We start from the raw sequence: 19,905 nt of genomic DNA, 5'->3' as shown, positions 1-19,905 counted from the left end.
TCATTCTCTCTCTCATTCTCTCTCTCTTTCATTCTCTCTCTTTCATTCTCTCTATCATTCTATCTTTCATTCTCTCTCTCTCTGTCTTTCATTCTCTCTCTCTCTCTGTCTCTCATTCATTCTATCTCTTTCATTCTCTCTCTCTATTTCACTCCCTCTCTTTCTTTCTCTCTCTCTCTCTCTCACTTTCATTCATTCTCTCTCTCACACTCTTTCTCGCTCTCATTCTCTCCCTCATTCTTTCGCTTTTTCTTCTCTCTCTCTCTCATTCTATCTTTCATTCTCTCTCTCGGTCTCTCATTCATTCTCTCATTCTATCTCTTTCATTCTCTCTCTCTATTTCACTCTCTTTCTCTCTCTCTCACACTTTCTCGCTCTCATTCTCTCCCTAATTCTTTCGCTCTTTCATTCTCTCTATCTCTTTCTCTCTCATTCTCTCTCTTTAATTCTCTCTCTCTTTCATCCTCTCTCTCTCTCTTTCATTCTTTCTCTGTCATTCTCTCTCTTTTTCGTTTTCTCTCTCTCTTTCTCATTCTCTCTCTCTAATTCTCTCCCTCTCTCTCTTTATTTTTTTCCTTCCTCTATTCAATATCTCTGAATATCTTGCAAGATCCCGACGTCTATCCATCTGGGATCCCCAATTCCCAGAATTCCATCCAGGGCCGCCACACACCCCAATTTTTTTCCCTTATATGTGACAGTGTCCACGATTATGGATGACCTGGGAAAATTCTGATCACAGGAATTGATCAGACTGAAATGTTGTCAATGATCCTTCAGTAGAACTATATCTATAACGACACTGGGCTGGTTACACAATGTAACATATTGATATTGCCTAGCGATATCTTCTTTACCGGAGAAGAGAAGGAGTGTAGAGGCTGTTCCGGGGACGAGGACAGATGGAGCCGGGGACAGTTTGATAGACATTGTCCCTCGGAAACAGATTCACCGGCAGCTGCTGCCGACAGACGTCAGCTGTCCCCGACAGTTGTCGTGGGATACACAGGGCTGCTTATGTGAGTGGTCGGCCGCGGAGGGGAACTGGTTACGTTGTTTTCCTTTCTTGTTCACTTATCAAGCCGACAGGAGGAGACCAGACTCCCCGACACTGTGTGATGCCACCACTCCGGGGCTATCACAGGGGAAGTGGTACTGTGCAGAGTCCATACATACAGAATAAGAACTGATACCGAGAATTACACCCATCATACAGGACGAGAGAAGTAGTACTGTGCAGAGTCCATACATAAAAAATAAGAACAGATACCGAGAATTACACCCGACATACATTACAAGAGAAGTGGTACTGTGCAGAGTACATACAGAATAAGAACTGATACCGAGAATTACACCCGGCATACAGGACAAGAGAAGTAGTACTGTGCAGAGTCCATACATACAGAATAAGGACAGATACCGAGAATTACACCCGGCATACAGGATGAGAGAAGTAGTACTGTGCAGAATCCATACATACAGAATAAGAAGAGATACCGAGAATTACACCCGGCATACAGGACAAGAGAAGTAGTACTGTGCAGAGTCCATACATACAGAATAAGGAAAGATACCGAGAATTACACCCGGCATACAGGATGAGAGAAGTAGTACTGTGCAGAATCCATACATACAGAATAAGAAGAGATACCGAGAATTACACCCGACATACAGGACAAGAGAAGTAGTACTGTGCAGAGCCCATACATACAGAATAAGGACAGATACCGAGAATGACGGTATCATACAATGGTCATCACTTTAGACGCAGGTTGCGCGGCGCTCGGTTTCAGATGTTTTGATGGGATCAGGTTCTCTTTGAAGGACACGCCTCCGCTGATGACGCAGCTCTTCATTGGCTCGCCGTGGTCATGTGAACACAGCGGGTGACGCCTCCGCCAATCAGACGTTTTGATGGGATCGGGTTCTCTTTGAAGGACACGCCTCCGCCGATGACGCAGCTCTTCATTGGCTCGCCTTGGTCATGTGAACACGGCGGGTGACGTCTCCGCTGATCAGACGTTTTGATGGGATCGGGTTCTCTTTGAAGGACACGCCTCCGCCGATGACGCAGCTCTTCATTGGCTCGCCGTGGTCATGTGAACACGGCGGGTGACGTCTCCGCCGATCAGACGTTTTGATGGGATCGGGTTCTCTTTGAAGGACACGCCTCTCTTGATGACGCAGCTCTTCATTGGCTCGCCGTGGTCATGTGAACACAGCGGGTGACGTCTCCGCCGATCAGACGTTTTGATGGGATCGGGTTCTCTTTGAAGGACACGCCTCCGCCGATGACGCAGCTCTTGATTCGCTCGCCGTGGTCATGTGAACACGGCGGGTGACGTCTCCGCCAATCAGACATGAAACGCTCGGCCTGTCTGGAGAGATGGAGGCTGATGGAGAAGCCGGGCTGGTTAAAGGGGAACTCTGCCCGGGGGAAGAAGAAGAAGAACCATGCAAACCTTTGATTGACCAAAAGCAGAAGAATGAAGATAAAATATGAGCTTCACCTACGGGGCCCCCGGGAGTTCCAAACGCTGATGATTAACCCCTCCCATACCAGGCACTTTCACCCCCCCCTCCTTCCTGCCCAGGCCGATTTTCAGAGTTCAGCGCTGTCACACTTTGAATGACAATTGCGCGGTCATACAACGCTGTACACATAGGACATTTTTATAATTGTATCACACAAGTAGTGTTTTCTTCTCATGGTATTTAATCACCTCTGGGGTTTTTTTTTTTAGTTTTTTGCTAAACAAACGAAAAAGACCAAACATGTTTGGGGGAAAAAAAGGTTTTCTTAGTTTCTTCTTATAAAATGTTGCAAATAAAAAAAAAATCTCCTTTACTGGTGGGCGCTGATATACGGCACTGATGTTCACTGATCGGCAGCACTGATGGGCATTAAAGGGTGGCACGAATGGGCACTGACAGACAGTACTGATGGGCACTGATATGCAGCACTGGTGGGCAGTGATGGGTGCTGATAGGCTGCACGAATGGGCACTGATAGGCAGCAGTGACGGGCACTGAGGTCCACTAATAAGCAGCACTGATGGGCACTGATAGGCTGTACTAATGGGCACTGATAGGCAGCACTGATGGGCACTGATAGGCAGCACTGATGAGCACTGATAGGCACTGATCGGCTGTACTAATGGGCACTGGTGGGCACTGATAGGCTGCACGAATGGGCACTGATAGGCAGCACTGATGGGCATTAATAGGTGGCACTAATGGGCACTGATAGACAGTACTGATGGGCACTGATATTGCAGCACTGATGGGCAGTGATGGGTACTGATAGGCTGCACGAATGGGCACTGATAGACAGTACTGATGGGCACTGATATGCAGCACTGATGGGCAGTGATGGGTACTGATAGGCTGCACGAATGGGCACTGACAGGCAGCAGTGATGGGCACTGATAAGCAGCACTGATGGGCACTGATAGGCTGTACTAATGGGCACCGATGGGCACTGATAGGCAGCACTGATGGGCACTGATAGGCAGCACTGATGGGCACTGATAGGCTGTACTAATGGGCACTGATGGGCACTGATAGGCTGCACTGATATCATGGTAAACGTCTCCTGTCAGAATCGCCAGTTACCGGTTCTCTCCTCTCACTGTGACAGCGTGTGAGGAAAGGAATGCCGATAACCAAGTATTTTGATTGGACACAGCTGATCACGTGGTAAAGGTCCGTTGTGATTTGCCCTTTCTCCGTGATCTGCGGTTGAGAAGAGGTTAATCTGTTTTTAACTTCTCTGGTTCTCCCCTCCTCATCACCTACCCCTATTATAGACCCATTGACATCATCACTGGGTCTCTTTGATCCTCTATGGCTATGCAGGCAGATCATGGCTGGCGGGAGGGGTGGCAGGGTGCTGTACATAGGCATCACAGAGAGCTCTCAGCCCTGTTACAGGCAGTGGGAGGAGTTATGCAAATATAGAAAATGCCTTGATGGACGGGTGTCAGTCTGGAGGAGTGGGCGTTCTTGAGCAGGCAGTATTAGCTGAGCATGTATGTCAGTTTTTAGTCTCCACCAGGGGGCTCTCAAAACAAGGGTGACAACGCAGGAGCACAATTGGGAGACAGTGACAGAGCGTTGTCACCCTATAACAGGAAGTGCCTGAGCAAGGACCTCCATGGCGGGATCACCGGGGATTATTTTTTAAATAAAAGCTGCAGATTTAAACAAAGATTGAAAGTGACTTTTAAAGGACATTTTAGTGATTTGCGGTTGGCGCGGCGGCGGAAGGACCACACAGCGAGCGACCACGGCGTCACCTGTGCCACTTTGCGCGTGTCGTCCTTTTCTCTTTGTTCCCGGGGAACGGTCTCCCCTCCCCCCCTCCCTTCTTTGTGACATGAAGACAGATGACACCAGCAGCTGTGACATGATCTCGTCAGCGCCTTCCAACTCCAATTAGCAGATACAAAGTGCCCGGCTCGTGGTGTGCCTCCCTGATCTGGGCATCTCACCTCCCCGGCAGCCAAGGAGTTGGCGACTTAACCCCCCCCCCCCCCCCAGACTGACACCGCCAGGCAGAGGACGGAGCCCGAGGACCAAGGGTCAGGTTCAGGTGAGAAGGCGGCTGACTCGGGGGGCGCCAAAGTGGGCTTGATGGCGAAACATAGAAAAATTATGCGCCGACTTGCGACAGCCTTAAGGACCAAAATTCACCTTTGCGATTTGTAATCAGGCGCAAAATCGCCTCAATTTCAAATTGCGTGGTAATCAAATCGTTTTGGGTGGCAATATGCTTTAATGGCACGCGGTGCCGTTCTGCCGCAATAGTACTGCGACAGGATTGCGTGACAATCACGGCAAACCACGCCTTTAGAAAACAAACACGCATATGGTGGCCCATCCATGCGGGCATCGGCTCCAGTGTCCTCCAGCGTGGCGGGCGGCGGGCACCGGCTCTGGTGTCCTCCAGCGTAGCGGGCGGCGGGCTGCGGCTCTGGTTTCCTCCAGCATGGTGGAGCGGCGGGCTGCGGACATCGGCTCCAGTGTCCTCCAGCGCGACAGGTGGCGGGCAGCGGCTCTGGTGTCCTCCAGCATGGCGGGCTGTGGGCATCAGCTCCAGTGTCCTCCAGCGTGGGGGGCGGTGGGCAGCGGCTCTGGTGTCCTCCAGCACGGCGTCTGGTTTCCTTCAGCATGGCGTATCGGCGGGCATCGGCTCCAGTGTCCTCCAGCGTGGCGGGTGGTGGGCAGTAGCTCCAGTGTCCTCCAGCATGACGGGCAGTGGCTCTGGTGTCCTCCTGCATGGCGGGCTGCAGGCAATGGCTCTGATGTCCTCCAGCATGGCGGGTGGCGGGCTGTGGGCATCAGCTCCAGTGTCCTCCAGCATGGCGGGCGGAGGTCTGCGGGCATCGGCTCCAGTGTTCTCCAACATGGTGGGCTCTGGGCAGCGGCTCCAGTGTCCTCCAGCGTGGCGGGCGGTGGGCAGCGGCTCTGGTGTCCTCCAGCACGGCGTCTGGTTTCCTTCAGCATGGCGTAGCGGCGGGCATCGGCTCCAGTATCCAGCGTGGCGGGTGGTGGGCAGTGGCTCCAGTGTCCTCCAGCATGACGGGCAGCGGCTCTGGTGTCCTCCAGCATGGCGGGTTGCAGGCAACGGCTCTGATGTCCTCCAACATGGCGGGCGGTGGGCTGTGGCATTAGCTCCAGTGTCCTCCAGCATGGCGGGCGGAGGTCTGCGGGCATCGGCTCCAGTGTTCTCCAACATGGTGGGCCGTGGGCAGCGGCTCCAGTGTGCTCCAGCGTGGCGGGCAGCGGGCTGCGGCTCGGGTGTCCTTTCTACCAGCAGCTTCCTCCGTGGCTTCCGCCATGCGTCTCCTCTCTCCTCCTCTTAGGCATTAGGCATCCAATAGGATCGCCTGATGTTTTGGCCAGTCGAGAAACGGGTCTCACGACCCGCTTCCTGGTTGGTGGGGAGGAGATTTAGTGTGAAAATAGCAAATATTCTTTGGCTATTGTCACACAACTGGGTGGGATCGGGGCGCAATGCTCTGCGCCCCAAGCCCACCCTATTTTAAAGCCTATTACAGCCTCTTGCTCTAATCATGTGCTTCATAAAAACACACCCCTGCCATTGGAATCTATAGTCCGGCGCCCTGTATGTAGATCACCGGACGTGAACAGGCCCTAATCGTTCTGGAACACGTGAAAAAAAACGTGTGTCAGACTTGCCAGACCACTCATTTTTAATGGCAGCCTAAGCATGGCCAGCAGACGCACGTTTTCACAAATATCGAAACGCTTGACAAATGCACCAAAGCGCGCAGCAAAGATGGCAAGGTTGTCCTGCGTCGGGCAGCCTTTCAAAATGAATGGGCTGCCATATGCGTGTAGCATAAAAGCGTGCAAAAAAAAAAAAAAAAAAAGTGTTTATAAAACTCGCGTGATGCGCTTGTGGTGCCATTCATTGTTAAAACCCCTCGTCAAAAAACGGTCTTTGAACGCATCAAAATGCACCGTTCGAAATCGGGTGAAGCTCAACGCCCAAAAGGGCTACATGAGCTACTTTGGTGCTTTTCTCACGCCTAGGGGTGAAGCACGAAAACACTTAAAAAAAAAAATTGCACAAGATTTGCGTTAACGAAACAGCCGGTGTGAAGTTAATATGAAATATGAACAAAGCACATCCCTCTATAGTGTGTACTTGCCTCAATCCAGAGCACTAAGTGTAATTTCTGTCTGCTGCCTCTTCTATCAGTCACTACTGACAAGTTTTCCTGACACCAAGAGAAAAATGGTGACGGGGAGGGAGCTCCAGCACACAGCCTGTGATTGACAGCCTCAGCTCTGTTGCTGTGTGGAAAGGGGGTGGGGGGGGGGGGGTCCCTTCCCTCCAATCAGCTCTCACTGAGCTCTGCAGAGTTTAACTTCAGCTCCCAGCCCCTTGCTTTCTGAAAGCTCAGACAAGCTGTATAAATTCTACACTTTGAACAGTCAATAGACTTCAATGGAAAAGCTAGAGAAAAGCGTGTTGTGCGTTTTTACAGCGATATTTTGACGCAATTTGTGCTTAGCATATTCAGGGCCCAGTTGACACCACATGCAGTCCATGGAGTTTTTTTTTTTTTTTTGCATCAAAATACTGGAACACTGTAAAATGCATTAAAAACGCACCGGAAAGCAGTAAAACACACCCTAAACGCATCAAAAACGCACTGGAACGCACATGTCCTCGAATGGCAGAGTTCACCCCAGTGCAGTCAGTTTCAGTGCGTTCCGGTTCCACAAAAAAAAAAAGTAGAACATGTTGCATTTTTCCTGCACTGGACTGTCGTGGAACGCAGTAAAATGCATCAAAAATGCACTGGAAAGCATAAAAAATGCACTGGACCCTAGTATAGTGAGAAAAAAAGGGCCAGATCACAACACATGCAGTCCAGTGCGTTTTTATTTTCTACATCGAAAACGCATTGGAAAGTAGGTTATATGGTTTCCAATGGCATCGTTCACACCAGTGCTTGCAGTTCCAGAACATGCTGCATTTTTCCTGCACTGGACACAGGACTACTGGAACGCTGTACAATTCTAATCAAGAACGCACCGGAATGCACTGAAACGCACCTAAGCGCATCAAAAACGCACCGAAACGCACCTAAACACATCAAAAATGCACTGGACTACACCGAAACGCATCAAAAACGCACTGGAACACACATGTTCTTATTTAAGGTTAAGAAAAAATAGGGGGTGAAATTCACTGGACTGCACCAAAAACGCGTCAAAAACGCGCATGCAGAAAAACATCAGGAACGCATCCAGACTGCGCTTCTATGGTGCGAACTGGCAAGAGAAGAGAAGAAAAAAAGCACCTGGAATTCTCCTGGAAACACATCAAAAATGCACTGGAACGCATCAATAACGCATTAAAAACGTGCATGCAGAAACCCTTTCGGAACGGATCTGAATTGCATTTTTCTGGTTAGAAACAGCCCTGAAGGTTAAGAAAAAAAAGGGTGGGGGAATGCACTGGACTGCGTCAAAAATGCACCAAAAAAGCATCAAAAACGTACTGGAATGCATCAAAAACACACTGGAACATGTCAGTAACGCGCATTGCAGAATCCCTTTCGGAATGGATCTGGAGCGCATCTTTGTGGTGTGAACCAGCCCTGAAGGTTAAGAATGAAAGTGGGGGGGGGGGGATGCACTGGACTGCATCAACAACGCATCAAAAACGCACTGGAGCGCATCAAAAATGTGTCGAAAACGTTGTTGATGCAGAAAAAAAAACTGCACTGGACTGCATGTGGTGTGAACTGGTCCTTTAAAAAAAAAATGCGGAAACTTTTTGAAGAACCCTCGTATTTATCTATTTATTGTGGTGCCAGGCTCCCTGCTGGGAAGAAGAGAACCAGGGATGGTGTCAGGATGGTGAGCTGGAGAAGATCAGGGAACAACCAATGAACCTGGAAGCGCTCAGCTCTGAGCGGGGAGGTGGGAGGGTGTCAGGGTGGTGAGCTGGAGAAGATCAGGGAACAACCAATGAACCTGGAAGCTCTCAGCTCTGAGCGGGTGGTGGGATGGTGTCAGGATGGTGAGCTGGAGAAGATCAGGGAACAACCAATGAACCTGGAAGCGCTCATCTCTGAGCGGGTGGTGGGAGGGTGTCAGGATGGTGAGCTGGAGAAGATCAGGGAGCAACCAATGAACCTGGAAGCGCTCAGCTCTGAGCGGGGAGCTGGGAGGGTGTCAGGATGGTGAGCTGGAGAAGATCAGGGAACAACCAATGAACCTGGAAGCGCTCATCTCTGAGCGGGTGGTGGGAGGGTGTCAGGATGGTGAGCTGGAAAAGATCAGGGAGCAACCGATGAACATGGAAGCGCTCAGCTCTGAGCGGGGAGGGTGTCAGGGTGGTGAGCTGGAGAAGATCAGGGAACAACCAATGAACCTGGAAGCGCTCATCTCTGAGCGGGTGGTGGAAGGGTGTCAGGATGGTGAGCTGGAAAAGATCAGGGAACAACCAATGAACCTGGAAGTGCTCAGCTCTGAGCGGGGAGGTGGGAAGGTGTCAGGGTGGTGAGCTGAAGAAGATCAGGGAACAACCAATGAACCTGGAAGCTTTCAGCTCTGAGCGGGGAGGTGGGAGGGTGTCAGGGTGGTGAGCTGGAGAAGATCAGGGAACAACCAATGAACCTGGATGCGCTCAGCTCCGAGCTCTGGGGTGGTGGGGTATCACCTTCACAGTTCCATCAAAGTGATCAAAAATGAGGGCTAAACCCTAATCTCAATCTCAATTCAGATATGTCGTAATCCCGATTGATCAATCACAGACCCCTGATGTCTTCATAAAGAGAACCTATCACCTGCCCAATGCTATCAACGAGGGTTGGGGAAAGGAGTTCCCAGAAAAAGAGGAGCAACGCAAGAGAAGTCTAATAATTGTAAATTCCGACGGGCGCTTTTTTCTTTTTTTTTTCGTTTTGTATGTTTCGTTCTACGACATGTTTCTAGAAGAAAAAAAAAAAAAGACCAAAAGCCTCGGTGATCCCTACGTCACACTTCGAGGAGACCTCCTCTTATTCGTCGCGGACCCTTCGCGGTCGCTATTCGCAGAGTCCCTCTTTAACGCTTCGGTCGCCAGCAGCCATGGAGCAGAGAGAGGGATCTTGGAGCTGATGGATTAGACAGCAGTGTGCGTTGACAGCTCTGGAGGCTGCTGAGATCCTCCAGGCAGGAGGAGAAGAAGAAGGAGGAGGATGGGAGGGGGGAGGTTGGGTTGTCATTGGTGCTGTGGATTCAGGGAGTGATCCTGGGCTGTCTCTCTGCCTTACGAGCTCCTGGCATGCAGTAGTTTGTTTTTCCCTGCTTCCAGTTAAGAGGCAGAGAGCTTGGTTTGCACACTGTTCTACCACTACGGAATTACTCAACTCCAAGGGAGCCCAGGAATCTGGGGCAAAGGGCCACCCCCCTCATCCCTCCCCCCCCCTCTTTTTTGTCCCCGGGCCCCCCTTCAAAACCCCCTTCGTCGGATGAGGAAACTAACCCAACTCGTCAGCGCCTTGGAAAAAAGAACAAGGTAAGCTCAATTTCTAAAATTTTTTAACCATTGTGCTGTTTTTGGATTTTTTTATGGTGAGAGAAAGCAGCAATTTGTGGTCCAGTGTCGAGAGTCTGAGTTGTGTTCTGCCGGACTGGTCTGGCATTGTTTGGAGAAGTTTTTGTGCTGAGCAACAAAGGATAAGCGGCGGGGGGGTTTGCTGTTGGCCGAATAGTCATAAAGTCTACTGCGGGTTTACGGACCCCCCGCCGCCTTTCCATTGTGCACCGTCAGCTGTCAGTGACAAGTCTCCGGCTGTGGCGACGGCGGCAAACCCTGGTAGTGTCATGTTTGTTTGGGACTGCAAGGTAGCTCGTGGAAACGACGATTGGCTTGGCCCCCCTCTACGCTACTTGTCATTGACGCTAGAGAATATCTGACCCTTTCAATTCTGGAATTGAAGATTGGGCATCTTGGTGGGGTTGGGTACCTTGGTTATACTTGTCATTGACTGTAGAGAATATCCAATCTTTCAATTCTGGAATCGAAAACTGGGCACCTTGGCAGTATTGGCCACTTTGGCGCTACTTGTGATTGACTATAGAGAATATCCCATCTTTCAATTCTGGAATCGAAAACTGGGCACCTTGGCAGTATTGGCCACTTTGGCGCTACTTGTGATTGACTATAGAGAATAACCCATCTTTCAATTCTGGAATCGAAAATGGGGCACCTTGGCTTTACTTGTCATTAACTCTAGTGAATTTCTGACCCTTTTAATTCTGGGATCGAAACCTGGGCACCTTGGTGCTACTTGTCATTGACTCTAGAGAATATCCCATCTTTCAATTCTGGAATCGAAACCCTGGGCACCTTGGCAGTATTGTCCACTTTGGCTCTACTTGTGATTGACTCTAGAGAATAACCCATCTTTCAATTCTGGAATCGAAACCCAGGCACCTTGGTGGCGTTGGGCTCCTTGGTGCTACTTGTCATTGACCCTAGAGCATATCCCATCTTTCAGTTCTGGAATCGAAACCTGGGCACCTTGGTGGCGTTGGGCTCTTTGGTGCTACTTGTCATTGACCCTAGAGAATAGCCCATCTTTCAATTCTGGAATCGAAACCTGGGCACCTTGGTGGCGTTGGGCTCTTTGGTGCTACTTGTCATTGACCCTAGAGAATAGCCCATCTTTCAATTCTGGAATCGAAACCTGGGCACCTTGGTGGTGTTGGCCTCCTTGATGCTACTTGTCATTGACTCTAGAGAATATCCCATCTTTCAATTCTGGAATCGAAACACGGCACCTTGGTGGCGTTGGGCTCTTTGGTGCTACTTGTTATTGACCCTATAGAATACCCGACCCTTTCAATTCAGGTGAGGTTGGGCAGCTTGGCTTTAGTTGTCAATGGCTTTAAAAAATCATGCAACCCTTCAATTCTGGAATCAAAGTCTGGGCACCTTGCTGGGGTTTAACACCTTGGTGCTACTTGTCATTGACCTTAGAGCAGTGGCTCTCAGGACACACTAACAGGCCAGGTTTGCAAGATAACTGAAATACATCACAGGTGATATTTGTCACTCAGTGATTGTAGTATTCTAGTCTGCATCTCCCCAATGTAATACTTAAAATCTGGCCTGTTAGTGGGTCCTGAGGACAGGAGTTGAGAACCACTGCCCTAGAGAATATCTGACCATTTCAATTCTGGAGTCAAAGCCTGGGCAGCTTGGTGGGGTTGGCATCTTGGCTTTAGTTGTCATTGACTCTAGAGATCATCCAACCTTTCAATTCTGCAATCAAAGCCTGGGCACCTTGGCTTTAACTGTCGTTGACTTTAGAGATCATACAACCTTTCAATTCTGGAGTCAAAGCCTGGGCACCTTGGTGGGATTGGCATCTTGGCTTTAATTGTCATTGACTTTAGAGATTATCCAACCTTTCAATTCTGAAATCGAAACCTGGGCACCTAGGATTCAGTTCTCATTGACTCTAGAGATCATCCAACCTTTCAATTCTGGAATCAAAGACTGGGCACCTTAGTGAGATTGGGCACGTTATTGAGGTTGGACACCGTGGCATTACTTGACCCTAGAGAATATCTGACCCTTTCACTTGCAGAATTGAAGCCTGGGTTACTTTGGAGGGGTTGGGCATCTTGGCACTACTTGTCATTGATGCTCGAAAATATCCAACATTTCAATTGTAGAATCGCAGCCTTGGCACCTTGGCCAACGAGCTCTCCAAAAAAAACATAGCAGTTATCACGGCTGACTGAGTCGGGATTTAAGCAGTTAAAAAAATTCTAAGCATTACTGTACACATTCCCTTTTGCTAAGTCACCGGAGTTACGGACTACTCGGTTATAATTATGTGTTTATTATTCTTTTTTTTGGCTGGTGTTGTTTTTTTTGCTTTCTAGGTTAACATTTTTATTATTATTGTTCTTTGCTTTGTGTTGTCTTGCCCCTTCAGTTATTATTTTTGATTGGTGCTCTTTTGCTTTCTCAGTTACAATTTTTTTTTATTATTATTTCTCTTTGCTTTGTGCCGTCATTGCCTCTCGGGTTATTGTTTTTGATTTTTTTTTTTTTCTTGCTTGCTCAGTTCTTCTTATGTTTATTGTTCCTCTTCGGTTTGTGTTGTCTTGCCTGCTCAGTTATTATTTGATAATTTTTTTTTGTTATTGCCTACTCAGTTATCGGAGGTTAATCGGAGTTATCGTCGAGGCCTGATTAACCCCTTCCCTACCTTGGCTATAGATAGATCGTTTCTATAAAATCCCTGGAGATGTGTCGCAAACGGCCAGCGCCGCTTGATGGATCTTGTATACGTACCGTGCACAGGGTTTATAATACCGATGATTGTGTGCCGATGCCGAGCCAACGTTGAGCTGCTTATCTGCCGCTTTGTACGGAGTAATAACTTACACGGCACAAAGCAGAGTCTCGCAGACTGAGCAATGTCTCTGTTTTTTTTTTTTTTGCGCAGGACAAAGAGATCAATTTTTATCATATTAAGGTTGCTTGTTCCTCCGCTTAGCGGAATAAAGGCTCGCCTATGTCGGTGCTTTTCTTCTCTTAGCTCGGTAAATTCCCAGTCTTTGGCTTGCTGGAGCTGAGTACGGTTTGCACCCAATGTTGGCCGTAGATAGAGACATTTAAAGGGACGGTTCGGACAGGCCCCAAATTTCGGCAGAAGCATCGATTATGTCTGCCGTAGCCGGGCCGATGCTTTTGAGGATCGCGGTGACTGGTGGGCTGATGGATTTCTGATGCCATAAGTGTATTCGCGGTTAATCTGATGTGGTGATCACCAAGACAGAGACATGACACAATAAAATTAAAAGTGATCAATACATTAAATAGAACGTAAAAGGTCTTCAAGTGGTGAACCAACAGTTTGACCCCTTTGCATCCATGACATGTGACCCTGGGGTAGTCCCAAATTTTTAGGTCCCTGGAAATATTTTTTTGAATGATCCTTGATTTTCCTACCTGACCAAATGTCTCTTGCTCTGCTGGCGTTTTACGAAAGTATTGATCAAAGTGGTGCGATATGTTGGCACATGAAGCCAAACTTTGAGTAACATAAAATTTACGTAAATTTTTGGTGATTTTGCTGTGTTGGATCGTGAAAGCAGATAGATGGGTCAAACAAGCCTACTGCCAATGGTTCAGATTGTTTCATGATTGCTTTTTGATGTTCCCATCACTTCCCCTCCCTCAAAGTGGTGCCATTATTTTGCACATAGGACCAAACAGCAAATTTTGGGTAACATATAAAATTTTACATACATTTTTGGTGATTTGCCGTGTTGGATCGCTAAAGCAGATAAATGGGTCAAGCCAGCTAATGGTTCTTATTGCAGGGACTGATGGGCTGATGGATTTCTGATGTCATAAGTGTATTCGCAGTTATTCTGATGTGGTGATCACCAAGACATCGACATGACACAATAAAATCAAAAGTGATCAATATATTAACTAGAACTAGGGTCTTCAAGTGATGAACCAACGCTTTGACCACTTTGCATCCATGACACGTGACCCTAGTTGGCCGGTCTCTGGAGTAGTCCCAAATTTTTAGGTCCCTGGAAATGTTTTTTGAATCATCCTTGCTGACCAAATGTCTCTTGTTCTGCTGGCGTTTTTTATGAAAATACTGGTCAAAGTGGTGCCACAGGTTGACACATGAAGCCAAACAGCAAATTTTGGGTAACATAAAATTTACGTAAATTTTTGGTGATGGATCGTGAAAGCAGATAGATGGATCAAGCTAGCCTACTGCCAATGGTTCAGATTGTTTTGTGATTGCTTGCTGCTTGCTGCTTGTTCCCCCCAACCCCCCCCCCCCATCAAAGTGGTGCCATTGGTTTGCACATAGAACCAAACAACAAATTTCGGGTACATTTTTGGTGATTTGCAGTGTTGGGTCGTGAAAGCAGATAGATGGGTCAAGCAAGCCTACTGCCTATGGTTCAGATTGTTTCATGATTGCTTGTTGCTTGTTCCCATCCACCCCCCTCCCATCAAAGTGGCACCATTGGTTGGCACATAGCAAATTATGGGTAACACATAAAATTTATGTACATTTTTTGCTGATTTGCAGTATTGGATTGTGAAAGCATATAGATGGGTCAAGCCAGCCAATGGTTCTGATTGTTTTGTGATTGCTTGTTGCTTGTTCCCATCTATCGCCATACTTTTTTGAGATCGCAAGCTGCTTAAAAGCAATTGAGTCAACATGGACATAAAGTGTACTTTTGGCAAATTCTCATCTTGAATTATTACCATAAAAATTAGCCTGTATGTGATGCTCACTCACGGCCGTGTCATATATCCATCAATATATTTCATATACCAGATGGTAAGTGCTCCCTCTAGTGGCTCCCTGTGTGTCAGACAGAGCAGTCAGTACCAGTGCTGAATGATTCCTGTAAGAATTTTAGGATCATCTCCTTGGAGAGCAGTGAAAGTCTATGGACAGGAGCTCTGAACACGTGGGTGTGCACTAAGGAAGAGGAGCGGAAGCAGAATCTCTTTATGCAATAAGCATGCATGGCTGACCTGATGTAAATATATAATTATAAGCTATACATAGACTCACGTCTTTTCACAGATTAACATGTGACTACATGCATATGTATGTCTCCAGATCAGTCTTTCTCAACTTTTTTTTCAAGGAACCTTTGAAATAATTTTCAAGTCTCGGGGAACCCCTGGGTGAGATTAGTCCATTGGGGATCATTGGGAAAATATGGTGGTAAGTGGGAAGAACAGTGGTGGGACAAGGTCATCCAGCGCCCAGGGCAAAGAAGCCAAAATGCGCCCCCTCCTTTCCCTTAGGGTGAGGGTCAGAACTCAGGGAAGCCCCCCTCCTGCCCACCCCTTGTTCCGGCCCTAGGGAAGAATGCCTCTATACAAGCTGGCCAGAATAACACCTCTACAGTCATAACGCTGGCTCTGCCAAGAGGCTTTGGACCTGGAACTATGCATGCACCACCAGATGGGTGGTTAGTTAGCCAGAAATCAAGGAACCCCTAGCCACCACTGGAGGAACCCCAGGATTCCACAGAATCCTGGTTAGGATTGGCTCCTCTAGGTATAAAGAGACACCAGATAAGAGCCAATCATTAGTCCACCAGCATATGGCATGCACATGTATAATAATCCTAAAAAAAAAAAGTGAAGAGGACCTCCAGACAAAACTAGGCACCACCCCTATGTTTCTCCTCTAGGTATAAAGAGACACCAGATAAGAGCCAATCATTAGGCCACCAGCATATGGAGTGCACATGTATAATAATCATTAAAAATAAATAAAGAGGACCTGTCAATGCTGGCTCTACCATGAGGCATTGGACCTGGAACTATGCAGGCACCACCAGATGGGAGCTTAGTTAGCCAGAACTCAAGGAACCCCTAGCCACCACCGGAGGAACCCTATGATTCCACAGAATCCTGGTTAGGATTGGCTCCTCTAGGTATAAAGAGACACCACATAAGAGCCAATCATTAGGCCGACAGCTTATGGTGTGCACATGTAAAATAATCATATTTTTTTTTAAAGAGGACCTGTCAATTGTTTAAGCCATCCAGGCAAAACTAGGCACCACCACCATGTTTCTTTGGTACTGCTTCTGTGCACCCCCTGAAGCCTTCATGCCCAGGTTTGCATAAACGTGCATTGGGCAGCCCCCCCCCCCCCAAGAACACCCCACCATGCATTGGGTGGACTGGCTTCTGAACTGCACCTAGCATGGTTGTCTTAATGCCAACATTTGGTACCGCTTACAGCTTTGTGGTGCCAGTGTGCCAATGGTGGCGCTATTGCATTTAAAAATGCGTGATTCTTATGCTTGTTTTGTATCTGTTTAACTTGCACCTATTAAAGTCTATGGTGGGCTTGTAATGTGATTTTTAAAGGCGTGTTTTGCAATCGCTAAGTTTTTAAAGAAAAACACATTCCTGAATTGATGACGTCATTTCCATCGCCGCTATTTTTGTTTTTCAATACCGTACATTACTGTTTGTGTATTGCATGTGTTGCTGGAAAAAGTACTTTCAACGTTGGAAAATTAGGTGATGAGAAAGGCTGTTTTTAGAAAAAAATGTACGTAACTTGTCATGTGTTTAAAATGGAAAGACGTGCGGGATTGAGCGCCTCAGGTTAGTTTGGTGGGCGAAAAAAAAAAAAAGAGTGAAAGACTTTCAATCTGGTCTGCGTATAGTGTATACTGTATGTAGGCTTAGGGTGGTTTCACATTGTCAAGGTGCTACCAAACCGCGTTTTTTTTTTGTATGGGTTACCCACGCTTTACAATAGACTTCTATTAGATGAGTGCTTTTTTGGTGCATTTTCTGAAAGTTCAGGTTCAGATCTTTGCATGCTCAGGAATTTTGCAGATGCGTGAATGTGCCATTAATTGTTAACAGCACCCCCATGCGTCTGCAAAACGCGCATTTTTGTACACGCCAAAACCTCATGGCGCCGCAGCCACCTGTAGTTGGGTGCAGGGATTTTTTTTTTAAAAGAGAGGGACCAGAGGCGGCTCTAGGCTTTGCGAGGCCTTAGGCAAAACTTAACATGGGGCCCCGCTCTCACCCATGACGGGAAAACAAATTCAAGGACGAGCCTCTTCCCCACAACCCTGGCCGGTGGTTGTGGGGGTCTGCCGGCAGGGGGCTTATCGGAATCTGAAAGCCCCCTTTAACAAGGTGGCCCCCAGATCCTGCTCTTTAATAACTAAGCTGCGGGGGTCACCCGGTGATGTCACCTGGTGAACCCCCGCCCCCTTGTGACGTCGTTGACTGAGGGCATGCTGGGTCATTGACCCCCAAACCATCTGTATATCAAAAACAACCCAGCCCGAGATAAATCGCTCAATGGTCGGATCATGCGCTCTCGCTGCCGGATCATATCTGAAAAATAAGTCAGCCTTTGATCCAACACCCTTCCAGAATCATCACGTGACCCCCTTGCAATGACAACCTTTTGGCAAACAGCGTCGAAAGTCAAACGCAATGTTGAAAAAAATATGGTGGGAGGGGAGTGACCAGGTGGGAGGGGGAGTGACCAATCAACAAAAGAATTACCGATGATGTTGATTATTCGTTCTATAAAAAAAAACATGGCGGGAAGCGTGAAAACACTCAACAAAATTGCTGAACTGATATCGCACTTTCTAATCTGGCTTAATTGGAACCTGCAACGCCAAAGCTGTAGATTTGGGTTGGCGTGTACCAGGCTTAGTAACGACTCCAAGAACTGAATCCTAAATTAGATCAAAGGTTTTAATTAAAAAAAAGCGCCTTTGCTGCGCGCTAACCGAACGCTTAAAGCCAATTACTAAAATCTCACAGAAGCTTCAACATCTTTTCGTTCTTCTAATAGTTTTCGATCTTCTATGTCTGCAGCTTCCATTAAAACAATCCCCTGTGATCCTGCCATGTTCAGGCACTTCCTGTTTTGGGGTGACAACTGTCTCCTAATCTTGCATCTCCTTTGTCGTCCGTGTCCTATGCACCCCTGGTGGAGGTGGCCAAGTGGCCAACGCATGGCACCATTGCAAAGGCTGAGACCACCAGAAGGTAATTTTTGGCCGAATGAAGATGTCACCGCATGTCCATGGGCCGTTTTCTTCTATTCTTATTTTTTTTGCCGCTCTGTTGATGTCGCCAGGCAATGCTGAAGAATCACTGTGTCGCCCAGATTTCAGTTTACCCAGCTGTGGCCGGGCACTGATAAAAACTCCAGATCCTCTCAGAGTACAGGCAGTGAGTCGTATAACAGCTGGCCGCTTTGAAGAAAAACATTGCCTGGCCGAGCCACTTATTTTCCTAGTATTGTTCGAGCTGTCAGAGGCCGAGGGGCCCGTATGGGGGACTCCTGGATAGGGCTGCACTCCTGACAGGCAATCTTTGTAAACTTAAGCCTCTGCTACACAGAGCAAGCTTGAGGGGTTGAACTGAGTTCATATCTTCGAAATGTCCCTCTGCTTTATGACTGTCCTCTTCTCTGGACCCGAATCCTCCATCCTTCCATCCTCCACAACCGAACCTAAATCATCCATCCTTCCATCCTCCACAACCGAACCTAAATCCTTCAACCAAACCTAAATCCTCCATCCTTCCATCCTCCACAACTGTTCCTCTTCTGAACCTAAATCCTCCATCCTTCCATCCTCCACAACCGGACCTAAATCCTTCAACCAAACCTAAATCCTCCATCCTTCCATCCTCTACAACTGTTCCTCTTCAGAACCTAACTCCTCCATCCTTCACAACTGAACCTAAATCCTCCATCCTTCCATCCTCCACAACTGAACCTAAATCCTCCATCCTTCCACCCTCCATAACTGTTCCTCTTCTGAACCTAACTCCTCCATCCTTCCATCCTCCATAACTGTTCCTCTTATGAACCTAAATCCTCCATCCTCCATAACTGTTCCTCTTCTGAATCTTAATCCTCCATCCTTCCATCCTCCACAACTGTTCCTCTCTGCGCCCAAATCCTCTGTAATCATATTCTCCACAACTGTCCCTCTCCTGCGTAATTCCATTCTGCACAACTGTCTTCTTCTGGACCCAAATCGTGCATCTCCCTCTTTTCCATAACTATCCCTCTTCTGGATTCAAAGGCCTCCATCCCTCTCTCCTCCACATTTGTTTCTCTTCGGATCCGAAATCCTCAATTTTTCCATTCTCAACAACTGTCTTTTTCTCTGGACCCAAATCATCATCCATCCTACCATCCTCCATAACGGTTCCTCTTGTGCACCCAAATTCTCCATAATTATATTTTCCACAATTGTCTTTCTCCAGGACCCAAATCCCCCACCCCTCCGTCCTCCACAACTGTCCCTCTCCAGGACCCAATTCCTTTGTAATTCCATTCTCCACAATTGTCATCTTCTGGGTCCAAATCCTGCATTCCCCTCTCCTCCATAACTGTTCCTCTTCTGGATTAAATTGCCTCTATCCCTCTCTCCTCCACAATGGTTCCTCTTCTGCACCCAAATCCTCTGTAATTCTATTCTCCACAACTGTCCCTTTTCTGGACCGAAATCCTTCTATCCCTCTTTCCTCCACAAATGAAATCTTTGTGCTGGATCTGTCCATCCTCCCCTATTCATCCTCCACACATGTAGCTCTTCTGGACCTAAAACCCTCCACTCGTTTGGTCCCAAATCCTCCATCCCTCTCTCCTACATCATCCCTCTTTTGAACACAAGTCTGTCCATCCCTCTCTCCTCCACCATCCCTCTTTTGAACACAAGTCTGTCCATCCCTCTCTCCTCTGCCATCCCTCTTCTGAACACAAGTCTGTCCATCCCTCTCTCCTACGCTACCCCTCTTCTGAACACAAGTCTGTCCATCCCTCTCTCCTATGCCAC

General features: G+C 47.8%; 1 protein-coding gene across 2 annotated transcripts in view; it reads left to right on the top strand.

Moving 5' to 3' along the window:
* Nucleotides 1-9,787: 9,787 nt before the first annotated feature.
* The window catches only part of SEMA6C (semaphorin 6C), a 280,483-nt gene continuing 270,365 nt past the window's right edge, over nt 9,788-19,905 (top strand). The window contains exon 1 of one of the 2 annotated variants that reach the window (XM_040333776.1): nt 9,788-10,048. The gene's annotated coding sequence lies outside the window, so the exon portion shown is untranslated. The remainder of the gene's footprint in view (nt 10,049-19,905) is intronic. The other variant, XM_040333777.1, reaches the window with a different exon arrangement.

This window comes from Rana temporaria, chromosome 13 (assembly GCF_905171775.1).
Source record: "Rana temporaria chromosome 13, aRanTem1.1, whole genome shotgun sequence".
Classification (NCBI taxonomy): domain Eukaryota; kingdom Metazoa; phylum Chordata; class Amphibia; order Anura; family Ranidae; genus Rana; species Rana temporaria.
The sequence above is the reverse complement of the archived record's forward strand: the minus strand, read 5'-3'. Positions and strand labels throughout refer to the sequence as shown.